The 17560-nt window shown below is 35.4% G+C and overlaps 1 non-coding gene across 1 annotated transcript; it reads left to right on the forward strand.

Annotated features, from left to right (window-relative positions):
• Positions 1-17266: 17266 nt before the first annotated feature.
• On the forward strand, positions 17267-17337 carry LOC123571089 (small nucleolar RNA SNORD113/SNORD114 family). Its single transcript, XR_006695257.1, has one exon. It is a non-coding gene; the product is annotated as a small nucleolar RNA SNORD113/SNORD114 family (small nucleolar RNA).
• The last annotated feature ends 223 nt before the right edge of the window (positions 17338-17560 follow it).

The following is a 17560-nucleotide window of genomic DNA, read 5'->3' on the forward strand; positions in this document are numbered from 1 at the left end:
GTGGCTCATTTTTATGGTAATGAATCTGAATTTTAAAAAATGTACTGAACTACACTTGCTTGCTCTAGATTTTTGAAGTTCATTGGCATTACTTGGCAACAGAGATTTGTGCGGTGGTGGGAGGAATCCCACCAGCCTTCAGAGAGCTTGTGCTCAGAGAAAACCGTGCCCTGCACGATGGCTGCAGTTCTCATACAGCACCTGAGCTCAGAGGGGCAGGTGATGCTCTTCCCATTTCATGGATGTGATTGTAAAATGTCCAGATTCATTTTTGTACTAGACAAAATGTTTGGTGTGGCTGTTAGAGGTTTATATTTATCGACTTTTGAGAATGAAAAGTACACTTTTTCATTTATCCATATTCCTGAGGCTCATGAGAAGGCAGCCAAAAGAGAAAACTAGCTCAAAACTCAGAAGAAGTTAGGTCTTTCTGGCATGATTGCTGCTGTTCAGTAGGAGGATCTCTTACTAAAGGAGCTGGACAATAAGGACAGACACTTCCTAACTCCAAAATTGCTCCATAGGATGGAACAGATGGGTCTGACCTTCCTGTGCTTAAAAAGTCAGCAGAATATTCCAGTCTATATTGGGCAATAATTGCTCTGAACATCTTTTTGGTAGGTCCTGCTACAGCAGGGTCTAGCCCTTAGAGCCCCAAATCTCTGTAGACTATTCAACTAATGCCATTATATTCACTCTTACATTCTCTCTCTTGGCTCACTCTGTAAGCTCTTCAACTGTCTGGCTGGTCCTTCATTAACCCTTTTGGTGTGTCCAAAGGTGGCATTATTGCCTTCCCTTTACTTAATCCTGTGTGACTTGAGTAGGCTATTAGTACACCAAAAATAACTGAAAATTTATGCTGAGGTTAATCAACAAATGTCTTGATTTATTTGGAAAGGCTGGACTGGAAAAGTAATGTGAAAGGCAGAGTTAGTGTTAATATGTTGGCTTCAGCCAGAATTGTTAGACTCTAAATAACATCGCATTGTTAGGATTAGAAACAATTCCTTACCCCAGAGAAAATGCAACCTTATCACCTGGTTACTAATAACTTTTGCTAATTAATAATGCCAACCTTAGGCTATTTGGGTTCTGCTTCTACATACAGTTGGCACTTGAACAACAGGGGTCTGACCTGCATATATCTACTTACGTGCACATTTTCTTCTGCCTCTGCCACCACTGAGACAACAAGATCAGATCCTTCTCTTTATCCTCCTCCTCAGCCTACTTGGCATGAAGATGAGGATGAGGACCTTTATGATGATCCAATTCCACTTAATAAATAGTATATATTTTCTCTTCCTTATGATTTTCTTAAGAACATTTTCTTTTCTCTAGCCTACTTTACTCTAAGAATACAGTATATAATGTCTGCAACATACCAAATATGTGTCACGGCTATTTATGTTATGGGTAAGGCTTCTGGTCAACAGTAGGTTTTTAGTAGTTAAGTCTTGAGGGAGTCAAAAGTTAGACGTGGATTTTTAACTGTGTGGGGTGTTAGCTGCCCTAACCCTCATGTTGTCCAAAGGTCAACTGTGTTGTTTTTCTTATTGTTTTTCTTTATCCACATCCATCAGATGGAGATCTCAGCCAGCCCCACCAAAAACATGGTTTTGCTTGTACTTTCTATTCAATAAGTTTATTCATTGGTAGTGCAAATAATGTTATTAATTCATTGGATAAGTCAACAGATATCCCAAGATGTAATGCCCAGTCTCATGTATTTCAAATGCAATGCCTGACTTGAAGGTATATCTAGAAGTGTATGTTAGTGCTACCAGGGTAACAAGAACACTCAGGATCTCATGAATACTTGGTCTGTTTCTGGATCATCTCAAAATGTAGAAATTATCATATCCATTAACCTAGATTACAGGTAAGAGATCTTTGGGCTAGAGAAATTTAATGTCACATGTTTACCCAGCTACAGGGAACAAGTTATCAGCAGTTCCTTAAAGCAGTCTCTGGCTTTCCTACTTAGAACATAGATTCCTGTTCAGCTACCTGATCTGGGCTAGGAGGTAGTGAGCTGACATTTAGTTAAATTATTTTGTATCAATACCATATAATGCTTTTAGTACTGTAGTATTTGAAAACAGTTTCAAAATACCCGCCAGGTCACAAATATTTTATGAACCCTAGAGAGTTTTAAGGGCCTTATCCTTGTGAGTACTGGTAAGGATTAGTATAATTACTTGAAACTACCTGTCTGTGTCCTAGGGTTAGGAATTTGGCCTATAACCTTGTATCATCATCTTTTCTCCATAGGGACCATTTCCACCACCCTCTCTTCCATGTCCCACAGTATCCTTTACCTATCTCTTCATATACCATAGTGTGCTACTATTAAATTCCTATCTGAATGACTCTGCCATTGTCTGTGAGCTTCTTGGGCTCAGGAATAAAAGCCCATTCAATGTTTGATGCAGTGCCTGACACAAAGGTACTCAATTACTCTTTATTGTTGTTATTAATCAATATGCAGGGAAAATCCTCATATCCTTGTTATCCTATTCACATACTTGGCCTACTCTACACATTTCTTTTCTAGAGGTATGCTTAACGTGTTATACCTTGCCTAACGCAGGACCTGTTGCATGCTTGGTATTTAATAACTTTTGTAGGATGAAAGTCATCATGCACTAGACAGGTATTTTAACAACTGCCAGGAGATGTGTTTAGAGGATGTCTAGTGTGCATAATATCAACCATGGAAAACTGTCATACTCCTGAGCAGCCACAGTCTGGTTGTCCTTAGGGCTATATTCAAGGCTCTATTTTCATAATTCCCACTCTCCCTTGGCTTTAATTGTCTGCTCTTCTGATAACTCCCAAGTCCATCTATCCAACCCAGACTTTTCTTTAGAGTCCCAGACCCATGAATCTGTCTGCCTTCTGGGTACTCCAGTAGGGTATACTATAGGCACCTCAAACTCAATTCCTCTTAAATAGAACTCATCATTTTCATCTCCTCTTCAAAGCAAATATTACCACCAGCCCGCCCAGTTGCATGTGATAGAAAAGAAAAAAGCCTTCCCTCATCCCTCTTTCCCTTATCCTCCACAACAATTCAATCAACACACCTGTCAACTCTGTCTTCTATAATTGTTTGGCCCAATTGTTTTTCTCCATTCCTCAGACTCACCCACCAGATTCTGTTTTGTTCCTCTCCAATCCAGATTCTACAACAAAACCAAAATAATCACTATTTTAATAAAATATTACTCCATTGCCGAAAAGTCTCTACTATTTTCCCAGTGCCTTTAGGATAAAGCCTAAGCTCTTAACATGGCTTTCAAAGCTCTTGAGAACTTCCTTGTCTCATGACATTCTTGCCCTTCCAAACCTCAATTCGGCTGCTGCTTCTCAACATGCAGCCCTCACCACAATGTTACCTCCTCAAAGACATGTTCCCTGACTACCTTGGCTAAAGGCTAGCTAAAGCAGCCCTACCCCCAAACCACTCATTTGTATCTCATTACCTTATATTTTTAAAATGAACTTGTCAATACATGGGGTTATCTTATTAATACTTCCCTATTTGTTGTCTGTCTTCCTCTACCAGGATTTAAGCTCCTCCTCGGTGTATGTAATACTCAAAGCTGTACCTCCAGATTGTAGAGCAATGCTCGGCATATAGTAGGCACTCCATAGATATTTATGGATCTACTGAAGACTCCTTTATATTCTTTTCATTTCCACAATTATATCATCCTCTACATCTCTCCTTAGGGACCTTCGCGCGTGCTGTTTGATACATCCCTTTTCCACACTCTTTTAAGTTTACTAAATACTATTCAGCTTAAATATCATTTCTTCCAAAAAGTCTTTCCTAATCTCAGAGTCCCTCTGTGGCGTTCTCACATGTCAACTTGATCATTTTCTATCAACAACATTTGACACTGTTGGAATGGTTGTATAAATAGCTGTCTTCCACACTAGACTTCCACATTTTTTTGTTGTTCACAGTTATGTTCCCAGGGCCTAGTATCATGCTTAGCACATAACAGGCGCTCAATAATAATTTGTGGAGGAATGAATGGATGAAATGTGTTTCAGAAACAGTGTTTCTGTTCTGTGGGAAATTTATTTTCAAATCAGACTCTTAATAAATATTTCCTCCCCAAAAGGTGAGAAACACCCTCCTCTCACCCTGGTGTATATAGATCTGGTGGAGAAGAATGCTGATTGCACAGGCAGTGAGGACTAGAAAGCTGAGCTGTAGCACCAAGCAGACAAATAGCGAAGCTATTCCTAATGTGGTAAGTAATTAGCACACATTTGGCAGAGTGTATTGGAAGGAGCAAACCTCCTTAGCAGTATACTTGGAAAACACTCAGGACTTAAAGCTGAGAAAAAAACAAGGAGCAATTGCAAATAGATACTAAGAAAAATCTTTACATAGTAATAAAGACCTTGAAACATGGAAACATCATCCCAGAGAGATAAGTATGGGACAAGAACAGAATGTAATATGTGGCAGAATCTCCAAAATTAGGACTAGATGGAAGAAGAAAACTCTGGTTGTTTCTACAACTGAGATTATTTTTTCTCTTGTCTTAACCAATCTAGCAAAAATTTTTTTTCTAATTTTTTAATGAGGAAGAAATTGAAGATTAGTGTCCAAATTCTATTTTATGGTTGCTCTAGTTGATGTATAGGGGGTTCTTTCTAAGTTAGTTATATTTCTTAAAGTGAACATTTTCATTGGCAGTTCATATTTTTGTGTTTTTATAAAGTCCTGATTTTTTTAAACTCCTACTTCGGCCTCCCAAATTGTGGGGATTACAGGTGTGAGCCACCATGCTCAACTGTACATTTGGACTGGATAGCTGCCAGCAGTCAAAATGTTGGCTCTCAAATTTGTTAATTTGTAGTTTGGTCTAAAGAAATTTATTTCTCTCTGGGTATGCTACCTAAAATTCCATGGACTCATTTGGAAGATTGTGAAATTCATCAAATGACTTGCCCAGCCAAAGTGTACTAGGGTGTCCTCATGGAAGATAACCTACTTGGGGCTCAAGAAAACAGTTCTGCGTTTGTTCTGCCATAACTGAGCATGGTCCGGTCTTACCTCACGTCTGTATTCTCCCTTGCCTATTAGTAGTCCCATAGTGTCTCTAAAGAAGGACTTTGTGATCTTAGCAAAGCCTTAAAATTAGGGTTGCCTAATAAAATACAACAAATAAACAAATATAAGTTTAGGGCATTCTTATACTAAAAAGGTATTCACCATTTATCTGAAATTCAAATTTAACTGGGCATCCTGTAGTTTTTATTTGCTAAATCTAGCAATGCCAATTAAAATTAATTTATCATTAAAAGAAACAATTCCATTTCTCTCAGTTCTCTGCCCATCATCATTAAAAGCCAAAAGAAAAAAAGTTGCAGAAGGAAGTAAAAGGATTTTTTCACTGGTGTCAATTGCTTTTTCATGCAACATAAATGTTTAATTACTGAGACTTCTTTTTTCCTTCCTTCCTTCCTTCCTTCCTTCCTTCCTTCCTTCCTTCCTTCCTTCCTTTCTTTCTTTCTTCCTTTCTCTTTCTTTCTTCCTTTCTTTCTCTCTCTCTCTTTCTCTCTTCCTTTCCTTCTTTTCCTTCCTTCCCTTCCTTTCCTTCCTGCCTTTCCTGCCTTTCCTGCCTTTCCTTTCTTCCTTTCTTTCTTTCCTCTGTAACTCTTGCTCTTTCACCCAAAGTGGGAGTGCAGTGGCACAATCATGGCTCACTACAGGCTCAATCTCACCCTCTCGTGCTCAAGTGATCCTCCTGCCTTGGCCTTCCAAAGTGCTGGGATTACAGGCATGAGCTACCACACCCAACCTGAGACTTCTTAAAAATAGGAAAGGGTTGAGAATGTACTGGGAGAGGAGGCATTTTGAAGCCAGTGATTGGATTACCACACATTATCTTCTGTTGTTCATGTCTTCATTAACGTAGCAGTTAGTGTGTTTTGCTGCATTTATCTCCTTTGATAAAGTTAGGTGCTCATGAGATTGTGAACTCAATTCTCAGGAGTATAGGTTAACTTCTGGTTTAGAAGCCACAAACTACATTATATACCACAACACACTAGGGACAAATGGGGCCATTTGATTAAGTCATAAACAACCAGCTGATTGATTGGTTCAAGGAATTTAAATATCTAGGCATTCATTTTAATTAAGCACTTCATTGGAAAACACATAACATGGACTACAGTCACTAGAACTGTGACAGCTATATTGCAATTTTATAGCCCAAAATTTAATCAGCAGGTGCTGATTAATCCTGCTCTAAAAATCTTCCATAGCAAGGCAGTTGCTCAGATTCTCTATGCTTCGAAAGGGGAAGGAGGGATAGTTGATGCTGCTGAGAAAATAGATGGCCAACCTTTTACTTTTACTTTTGCTCCTTATTTTTCTGGGAGTTTTGATCTCAGCTATAAGCAAATTCCCCTCTTCAGCACCAGTGTTGACATGACCATAACAATATGTTTAAGACCATAAAAAGAATCCCATTTCAAAATTATCCAGCTCTGAGTTTCAAGGGCTAGGTTTCCATAGCTAACTTTCAGTCAGTAAAACGTAAGCTTACCCCCAGCACAACCCCCAGCCCTCCCCATTTCCTTTCAGTTCTCTCCCCTCAAATTGCACAGGTTTCTCTTCTGGACCCATTCTATATTTTCTCACAGCTCCTCTCTGGGTCATCTCTACCTGTCATTATTTTAGCTCTTTGATTTTACTAAACAATATGTTGTTTCTCACACGTATGCTTGTCCTAGAACGCCCTTATCTTCCTTGGCTTAGCAAAATCCTCCTTATACTTCTTTGAATGCCCAGACCAAATGTTATCCCCTCGAGAAGCTTTCTCCATCATCCACCTCAGACTATGCCAAATATCTCCTTCTGTGACCCCACAATTACTTTGATGTGTCTATATCACCAGGTTTATGTAGAGTGGGTAAAAATTTTTACATATTTATTTTTATCTACTTATAAAAATAAAGCTTGCTTATTTATAGAAAAGGTGAAAAACAGAAAAGTATACAAAACAAAAAATTATCAATAATTCTACCATTCAGAATACAATGTCAATATTTTAGTGTAATATCTTCTAAACTTTTCTCTATGCATGGTATGATTGCTTAATTACAAAAATTCCCCCAATTTTCCATCCCTGCCTGTATTCTTGCCACTTGATATGTGACCTTGAAGCTCCCTCTATCCAGAGATAGAATCTCTTCCTTCCACCCCTTTAGTTCTTGTCATGACTTAGTTTGGAAAATAGAATGTGGCGTAAGTGATGGTGTGCCTATTCTGAGCCTTGCACATTTCTGCTCTCTCTTGAAGCCCAGATACACTATGAGCACAACCCCAAGCTAGCCTGCTGAAGAATAGATCATTTGAAGAACAGATAAATCATCCAATCTGAGATCATTCTAGAGTAGCCCACTCCGAATTGCCATGCCAGCTAAAATCAAAGGTGCCCAAACAAGCCCAGCTGAGATAAACCTAGATGTAAAGAACTGCCCAGCTGAGCACAGCCTAAATTGCCTGCAGAATGATGAGTGAAATAAATGGCTTTTTGATTAATCATTAAGTTTTGGGGGAGAAGTAGTTCATTATGCAGCAATAGCTTACTAATGCACATACATTTTTACATAGCGAAGATTACACTGATAATAACAAGTTTGTACCTTCTTTACTTTTTTTTTTTGTATTTTTTGTAGAAATGGGGTCTCACTATGGTGCCCAGACTGGTCTTGAACGCCTGCGCTCAAGTGATCCTCCCTCCTTGAACTCCCAAAGTGCTAAGATTACAGGCATGAGCCTCTGTGCCTAGCCTCTCCTAATTTTTAAATCATAATTATATGATTAAAAAATTGTTGCCAAGTTTTATGTTTATCACTGCATGATGGTCTATCTTATGGATGTAGCATAAAGTTTTTACCATTTTTCTATTCTATATCTAGGTTGTTATAAAAAGTTATAATTTTAGAGAGCACAGTGTAATGGGCATATTTAAACTAGAAGTAGAATTATTGGGCCAATAGCGATAGAAACATTTTGAAGGTCTTTGATACATGTTGACAAATTCCTTTTCAGAAAGCTTACAAGTTTCTGCACTGTCACTGGTGCTGCCTCTGATGGCTTATCTCACGACAGTCTTGCTGCAGTTAAGTATTAATTTTAAATAAACTGTAAATTTTGTGGTAAAAAAATCACCATTCTAGTTTTTATTTTTTATAAGTTAAGTTTGACTGATGCTCTTTTCTTATTTTCTATTTGATATGGTTTGGTTGTGTTCCCACCCAAATCTCATCTTGAATTGTGGCTCCCATAATCCCATGTGTCATTGGGAGGTAATTGAATCACAAGGGTGGATTTTTCCCATGCTGTTCTCATGATAGTGAGTAAGTCTCATGAAATCTGATGGCTTTATAAAGAGCAGTTCCCCCGCACATACTCTCTTGCCTGCCGCCATGTAAGTTGTGACTTTGCTCCTCCTTGCCTTGTGCCATGATTGTGAGGCCTACCCAGCCATGTGGAACTGTGGGTTTATTAAACCTCTTTTTTTAAAAAAAATAAATTACCCAGTCTTGGGTATGTCTTTATTAGCAGGATAAGAACAGACTAATACACTATTTGTATTTATTCTTTTATGAGTGATCTCTTCATACACATTGTTAATTTTTCTTTTCCTCTTTTCAGTAGTTGTGTTTTGATTTGCATGTTCTCTATATTAATAGCATATATTACCAATAGTTACTATTTATTTAATGACTACTAAGAAGTAAGCACATCACATAAAGAATCTCTTCTAAATCTATGCAACAATTTTTTCAAGGTAAGTTCTAGTATTCTTTTTACAGATGAGAAAACTGAAGCCTAAAGAAGTTCAGTATCTTGTCCAAGGTTATACATGGAAGACTCAGGTTCCAGAGTCTGGCTCTTCCTTTTGGATACTGTTACTTCACTTTATCACAATTTTGCAAGAATTTTTTTTCCCTTACTTGTCAGTTACCATATTACAGAAAGATGATCTCTTCATAGGTTCACGTGTCTTTCCCACTAGCTAGATTGTAAACTTCTTATGGTTGAAATAAAATCGTTGTACCTCCTGCACCTTATATGGTGCCCAGACAAAATATATATTCCATAAATATTTGTCAAAGTGAATTATTTGCTCTCATGTTGATACCGATATCTTGGTGGCCAAATTCGTTGTCTGATGGGCTGCTATATACATTATGATGTTCTTTTCCCCCAATTAGATGTTATAAAATAAACAGGCCAATTACATTAGATCATCTTACTTTGTCGATTTATGTTTTCCACAAGTAGATAGCACTAATTCATGATTCGTAATCATGATTGAAAACAACTATCACTGGGTTCCATCATCCCCCCAAATGATAAGATCCTGGATAACCTGGGTAGAAAATTATTCACAGCACTGTCCAATCCTATTCTTCATTACTTGAATCTGGCCAAAAATATAGAAGTTGTTGGTGATCAGCCCAACTGTTTCTTGAAAAATAATTGTGGAAAAAAACTAAATTTAGTTACTGAAGTCAAGGTCCATGTACAACTTTCATGACCTTTCTTATATATTAGTCACTTTGAAAATAAGATCCAAAGTTGTGCTTAAGAGGAAATTAAGTTTACATAATAATACATTGAACTAGTGATTCATTTTAGAGTTTTAGATTTGAAAGTCTGCATTATCCTGTCTTAAAATTCACTGTAAATTGGCCCAGTTTTTAACTTTGTCACTTTTCTGAATGCCAGATTCTACCTGCTCCTTCTATGGAATAATAGGAATTCTATGGAATAATAAAAAAAGTTCTGATTAGATTCATAAAAGGAAATCTTTCCAATCTGCATGTGTTCTGTTCGTGGGTACAGTTATATCTCTTTGGAAACAGGAAGGATGATGCCCATATATATTTGCACAATGAAATAGCTACTAGGTTAACAAATGAGTTCTCATAGATGCTTACTAAAATTTGTGTGTATATGCTTTCTAAAGCAAACCAAAATTAAATAAGCAAGACTCTTTTCTTTCCTGGCGGGACCCCTAGCTGCCTTGGGGACAGACTGACAGAACTGCTAGCTTCAGCCGAGGGAAGAGTTGAAATCATCTGGAAATGCTGAGCGGTGCTTTTGCAGGAATGTGCAGCACCTGGCACTAGTATTTTAAAACCCTCTAGAGAGAGTCACCAGTGTTTTTAAAAGCTGAGCAACAACTTGCTGAGCTCCAAACTAGGTCAGTGAACATAGAAGGTGAAACTTCCTGTTAAGATGAGTTTCTCATTATTATTTAATAACAGTTTCAAAAGCAAGGTAGGCAGTGGGTCGGGGGGACATGCTGACAGTGAGGAATCCACTTTCTTAGACTCATACACACAGGATTTCTCAAACAAAAGAAGACCACCTGGCTTCAAAATTCTGACATCTGTTTAATAATACCCCAATAATTTTTCATTTATGTTTTACAGTAGAGGTTATCAACCACTATTTTAGTAGATTAAAAATTTCTAGCAAATATTTTTCTCTAAAAATTAATATTGGCTCAGAAACATGCAAATAGATAAGTAGCATAGCATAAGTAGCTTAAAAATATCCAAGTATCCAGATGTATGTGAATTTATTGTTTGATAAATCTAATTTTTCAAAATGTTAGGGAATAAATAGCGTGAATACCAGAGGCCATTTACCTATTTTGAGGGGGAGAAAAGCTGGATTCCTGTCTTATAGCCTGCATAAAAGTAAATGCCAAAATAACAGCAAAAATATTAGAATTATACAAATATTACGAAAGATCTTGTGTTCTATTCTTCGTTAGTCCCACACATTTTCTTACATTTATTTATTTCTGGTTACCATATGCATATTCAGTTGATGTGTATGAATAGGATATTCCTTTCAATTTAGCTTCTATCTGATTTGTTAATATCAAAGAAAGCTGTTTAATATTAATCTTGTATCCAGCCACTTTCTTAACTTCTTAATAATTCTAACAGTTGTTTTAAGTTTTGTTTTTTGCTTTTTTTTTCCTGCCGCCCAGGCTGGAGTACAGTGGCATGATCTCGGCTCACTGCAACCTCAGCCTCCCTGGTTCAAGTGATTTTCCTGCCTCAGCCTCCTGAGTAGCTGGGATTACAGGCATGTGCCTCCATGCCCAACTAATTTTCATATTTTCAGTAGAGATATGATCTCACCATGTTGGCCAGGCTGGTCTTGAACTCCTGACCTCAGATGATCCACCCTACTTGGCCTCCCAAAGTGCAGGAATTCCAGGCGTGAGCCACCACACCTGACCAGTTGTTTTAAGTTTTGATTGAATCTCTTTGATTAAATATGTGTATGCATATGCATATTCATGTATGTCTTTTGTTGGTTTTATTTAATTAGCCATAAACTCTAGAATTCTGTTTAACTAGTGATGACAGCAGGCATTTCTCCAGTTTCCATCTTCAAGTAAATATGGTCACTACTTCCACATGTAATTTTGTTTGTTACTAATTTTTATTTCAAACTCTTTATTGTTTTTAGGCATTTTTGTTCTATTATTATTTTACTTAGAATTTTATAAATTGTTTATTTTTATTAAATACATATTTTATAATTATTGTTCAATTTTTTTCTCTTTTAAGTAACATAAATAGATTAAAGGTAAAAATCTACTGAACAGTAGCTTTGCTTAGGTTAAATATTTAATAAAAATACATAAGTAATATTTATTGCTATTTTTGATTCAACCTAGCCTTTTTGGAATAAACCATACTTCATCATGATTAATTTTTTAAAATGTCTTGTATGACTCTTTGCTAATGCATTATTTGGATTTTTTGTATCTAAATTCATAAATGATATTGGTGTATAATTTCTGTTTGTGCTTGCTTTTTCCTTTTCTAATATAATTCTTTGATGTTTCCAATATCCTCCATTATTGGTCTTTTCAAATTTTCTGACTGATCTGGAATCAATTTTGATAATTTAAAATTTCCTGGAAATGTCTATTTCATCTATATTTTTCAAATTAATTGTTACACTGTGTATTTAAACTTTCTTAAAAATTTTTTTAGTTTTAACTATATTTGTAATTATAACATTTTTTCATTTCTGAATTTGCATATTTTTGCTCCTCCCTTTTTTGGTCTTTTATTTCCCCTTCAAATCAGTGTTTACATTTTTTTGTCAAGTTGTTACAACTTTGTCATCGTCTTTTGTTATTTTTTGGCTTAACTGCATCGTTCTTAAGAGAGTTTTCGAGTTCGTTTTCTTTGTGGTCAACTGCATGAATATATATTTGCCTTAGGTTATATACAAAGTTCTATATGTCCATTAAAACAAATGTATTATTTGTGTTAATTAAATTATTTCTGTATTTACTGATCATCTATTATGTTCTGGATGCTGCATGATGTGCCAAGTGTGCAGTGGCACAAAGACAGAGCATTCCTATTTACTGCTATATGACATTTATTGTATGGGATATACCACAGTTTGTTTATTCAGTCACTTCTTAATGAATATTTGGATTACTTCCAGTTTTTAGTATTATAAATAAAGTTTCTATGAACTTTTGTGTTTAAGTTTTTGTGTGGAAGTACGTTCTCATTCCTCTTGGGTAAATAATTAGAAGTGGAAAGCTTTAGTCTCATGGTAGCCATATTATATTAATCTTTATTGACAGCACAAAATTGAATTTGGACTTTGGAACTAAATGTGGATTTTGCCTTATAATAGGACAATGGAATCTTTACATATTCATGGATCCAACTGAGCTGTAAAGTCTCATATATGTTACTTTTTATGCTTTCTTATCGTTTTTCTACTTAAAATATGTTTTCCCTGATAATTTTCGCTTTTCTGTTGTATATTTTCCAGAATATGAATATATTACAGGGTAATAGTACCATCAAGAGGTTCTACAAAAAGTAGTTTCTGTCATTAAATAAATTGAGAAAGTGCTTCTTAGAGATTTACAATTCATACTCCTATTTTAAGGACTATGAGAAGTCCTGCTTAAAACTACTCAGTGATTTCCCCTTGCTTTTAGACCAAATTCCAAATTCTTAACACCAGCTCATGAACTCCTACACTCTGACCCCTACTAACCTCATGACACTCTGACTTGATTAGTTCAGTGAATGTACCAAGTTCCTTCCAGCTTCAGGACTTCACACAAATGATTCCTTCTGCCAGAGCTCTTTTCTCTATCTCCACACACCTGGATAATCTCTCATAATTCTTCTGGTTAACAAATTAAATATAATATCATTACAGAAACCTAGAATATAGATGAGGTCTACATTCTAAACTCTTAGAGCATCCTGTGCTTTTCTTCTGTAGCACTGGTTACAATGACAATTGCATAGTTACATGTGTAATAATTTGATTTATGGCTGTTTTTGTAGCTGGAATATAAACTCCATAAAAGTGGGAACTTGTCTGTCTTTCCAATAGTCACCATATCTGCCTGTTTTAGACAAATAGTAGACACTTCACTTCATAAATATGTATTGAATGAATCAAGAATCCAAGTAATTTTACTTAACCCTATATTTCCAAAGCTTATTTGACATATCTCTTCCTAATTATCTTGCAGAATTAGTATTCAGTCAATAATGCTCTTAGGAATGGAGCTCTGTGTGTGTGTGTGTGTGGCACTGGTAATTACCCTATTTACTCGCTTAATAAATTATTTATTGGGTGCTGCTATGTGCTAGGCACTGTTCAAGGCATTCTAGGCACTGGTAATTCAGCAGTTTCTAAGCCCAGATAGTTTACCTTTAGCAATATTCAGCCAATAAATATTCAAAAGTAAATAATATATTAGTAATGAGTGCTGTGAAGACAAAAAAAAAATAGATCAGGATAAGAAGATATGAAATGAAGGCTGAGCTTTAATTTAGAAAGGTGGTTAGAGAGGACCTCTCCCATAAGGTGACTTGTGAGTGAAGATCCAAAGATGAATAAGCTGTGCTTGCTGTCTACGGGAAAGAGCGTTCCTGATAGAGGAAAGAGAAATGACAAAGTGCCTGTGGTGGGAACATGTGTAGAGATCTGAGTGCAGTTATAGCAAGAGAACAAACAGGGAGAATGGTCGTACTTGAGGTCAGAGAAGGTGGAGAAGGGCACTGGGTTATGCAGGGATACAAAGGGCTTTGGAATAACTCTAAAGGATACGTGAAGACACTGAGCAGAGCAGGAATATAATGCATATTTTAGGAAGATTACTAGCTCTTGTGTGGGGAGCATCTGTAGGAGGAGGAAACTTTCTAGGACTGTCTTATAACAATCTAGGTAAACAAAGTAGACTAGGGTGTTAACAGCACAGGTGATGAGAGATGGTGAAATTCTGGATATATTAAATGTAAAGACACCAGGATTTGCTAATGGATTGTGCGTAGAAGACTGAGAGCTTAGACTGTGGATGGGGAAACCTAAGTTTGGTTTGATCATACTAAATTTGAGATGCCTATAAGAAACCCAAATGAAGATATGGATAAAAATCTATAAGTTTAAAGTCAGAGGAGATGTCAGTTCTAGAGATATAAATTTGGAAGTCAACAGCCTACTGATACTATTTAAACTAGGGACTGGATGAGATAATCGAATAAGTGAGTATAGATCAAAAAGAAAAAGAGTCTAAGGACTAAGCCTTTGGGACTTAAATGTTACATCATCTATAGTAGTTAAAATTCAAACCTCATCATATAAAAAGTAAAATGGACATCTTTTTTTTTTCCTCTATCTCCTGGATTTTTCATTGTATGAGAAATTTTCTCTTTTCATTCGTTTTTTGAAACATATCTTCAACAATTATTTAGATTGGTGTATGCTTCCAGCTTTTTCATCTTTATTATTTTATACTGATTCATCTATCAAGTAGTAGCACATGAATTAAAGTAAACACTTTCAGAATTGGTATTAGTCCTTTTATGTCTGTGAATATCTTTTTCTTAATATTTGAATTACAACTCCACTGAATATGGAATTCTTGAGTTACAGTGATTTTCTTTGTACTCAATAGTTACTGATCTATTATCTTCTAGTAGTTAATGTTAAAAGGAGAAGTCTGAGTCCATAGATATTTCTTACCCTTTGTAGTCAACAGTTTATGTGTTTGTTGGCTTTTTTTTACTTATTTGTAATTATTGATGTTTGTTTGTTTGTTTCTTTTCTTTCTTGTCTGACTAGATGCTCATGTTTTTTTTTTCCTCATAAAATTAAAAGTTTCCACGACATATTCAGGTCTTCATTTCTGTAACGTTTTCAGATTTTAGTATTAAAGTTGGACTTTCTCCATACAATTAATTATAGAACTTTCTATGTTTTTCATTGTTTCTTTATTATTTGTGTTTTTCTATGTTTATGCTATTGTTAAAGCTGTGTTATTTACCTTCAATATTGTTTAAATTATATTGAAGGTAAATAATGCAACTTTTACTATTTTCCAAACTCTTCTATGTTGTGCAGGCCTGTTTATATTCTCTGTTTCTTCTCAGGTCATTTTTATTAATTTATATCTTACTAGTAAATTGTATGTCTCTAGGTTTTTAAATGTGGCCCTGCAGAGTTGCATGTTGTATTATTTTCTAATTTTCAGAATTTCTTCCTTATCTATAATTATGTTTCCTTTTCCTTTTGTTTTTATACTTTTACTCTCTCTCTCACTTCACTCCTTAAACAGAATTGTGAAGAGTCTATTTAATACTTCTTTGAAATGAACAGTTTTTGGAGTTATTAATCTTTTCCAACATTTTTTGTTCTGACTAATTGTGACATGTATTTATTCATTCTCCTCTACTACTTTTTAAAAATCCTTTTGTTCCTTTATAACGTTCTTAAATTGAGTACTAAGCTCCTTTGTTTTTATTATCTATTTTTTAAGATAGACATTTTTATTTTTACTAAACCTTAAACATTTAAGTAACATTTATTAAAAATTTTTCTCTGAGTAGAAGTTTAGACATTTTCTATAGGTTAAAATATAAAGCACGCTCTTAATTGCCTTCTAGAGATTGTAATTTCAATTTTGAATCAATGGCTTTATAAGGATACTTTTCTTAATTTCTAATCAGCTGAGATTTTATGCCATCTTTTCTTTATTTGTAATTTTATTAAAATGAATGTACTCTATAAAATCTTTCCTTTAAGAATTGTTAAAATTTGTTTTATGACAGTCACATGGGAGATTTCTGTAAATATTCCATGGTCATATACAACGAATTTATATTTATTTTTTAAAGAGGTAAAATTCTCTCTCCCTTTCTTCATGCACACACATACACTTGCATATACACATATACACGTGCACACATACATATATGAGTGTTTATGAAACTTAATTTGTTGATTATAGCATGCTGTCTCCATACTCTTACATACTGTTGTTCACCAGATCTGTTCGATTATGTGCCTTTGATGCAAACAACCAATAGAAAAATAGATATAAGTTATGAACAGGCACTTTACAGAAAAGGGTCTCATAAAGCCAATACAAATACAGGGAAATATTTACCATCATTAGCATTAGGTGTGTGCAAACCATGAAAACAATGACCCACCATTTTATACCCATTTGATACACAAATTTTTTTAAAAGTCTACAATATTCAGTGTAAGACAATGTGGACAGAGAGAATCTTTATACAGTGCTCTACACTTTGAAAACTAGTCAGATATCATTTTCTAATGTTAGTCACCTATCCTATATGCCTAGATATATACCTAAGAAACACTCCATATCTACAGCAAGAGGCATGTATGAGAATGCTCATTACAGCACTGGTTAACAAAGTTAAAACCCTGTAAAATCCCAAAATTTCATCAATGAGAGAATGGGAGGATAACTATGGCTCAGTGGAATGTTATATTATAATAAAAATGAGCTACAGTAACATACAACAAGATGGATGAATCTTATTAATAAGATATTAATAAAAGGTAAATCTCCAAAGATTTTATACGTGAAATTCCTTTGTATAACGTTAAGAATTGTGTGTGTGTGTGTGTGTGTGTGATTTGAGAACATATAGATGGAAGGGAATTATATAAAAAAGGAAAGCAAGTGTGTGTTCTGTACAGGACTCCGGTGGTGGAAGGAAGTGGGGTAGAATAGGAGAGGGAGAGTATGGTTAGATATAGGTTATTGTTGCTCTTCTGTTTGTTTGGAGTAGGGTATCTCAGGTGTTTATGATGTAATGAAAAAACTACTGGATATAAAAATATCCAGCTAACTAAATAAAAGTAGGCTGTGAATGGATCAATGATGAGAAAGTATCATGAATGAGGGATTATGAATAATCTATTTTTGTGAACCTGAGGTCAAATAAAAAATAATAAATTGGGCTTTTTTTTTTTTTTTTAACATACACAGGGTCTCACTCTGTAGCCCAGGCTGGAGTGCAGTGGCATGATCATAGCTCACCGTAACCTCGAATCCTTAGGCTCAAGCAATCCTTTCACCTCAGCCTTGAGAGTAGCTAATACTACAGATATGCACCACCATGCCCAGCTAAGTTTTTGTTGTTTTTTTTTTCTTTTGAGACAGGG

The sequence above is a fragment of the Macaca fascicularis genome, chromosome 1, assembly GCF_037993035.2.
Source record: "Macaca fascicularis isolate 582-1 chromosome 1, T2T-MFA8v1.1".
Lineage (NCBI taxonomy): Eukaryota > Metazoa > Chordata > Mammalia > Primates > Cercopithecidae > Macaca > Macaca fascicularis.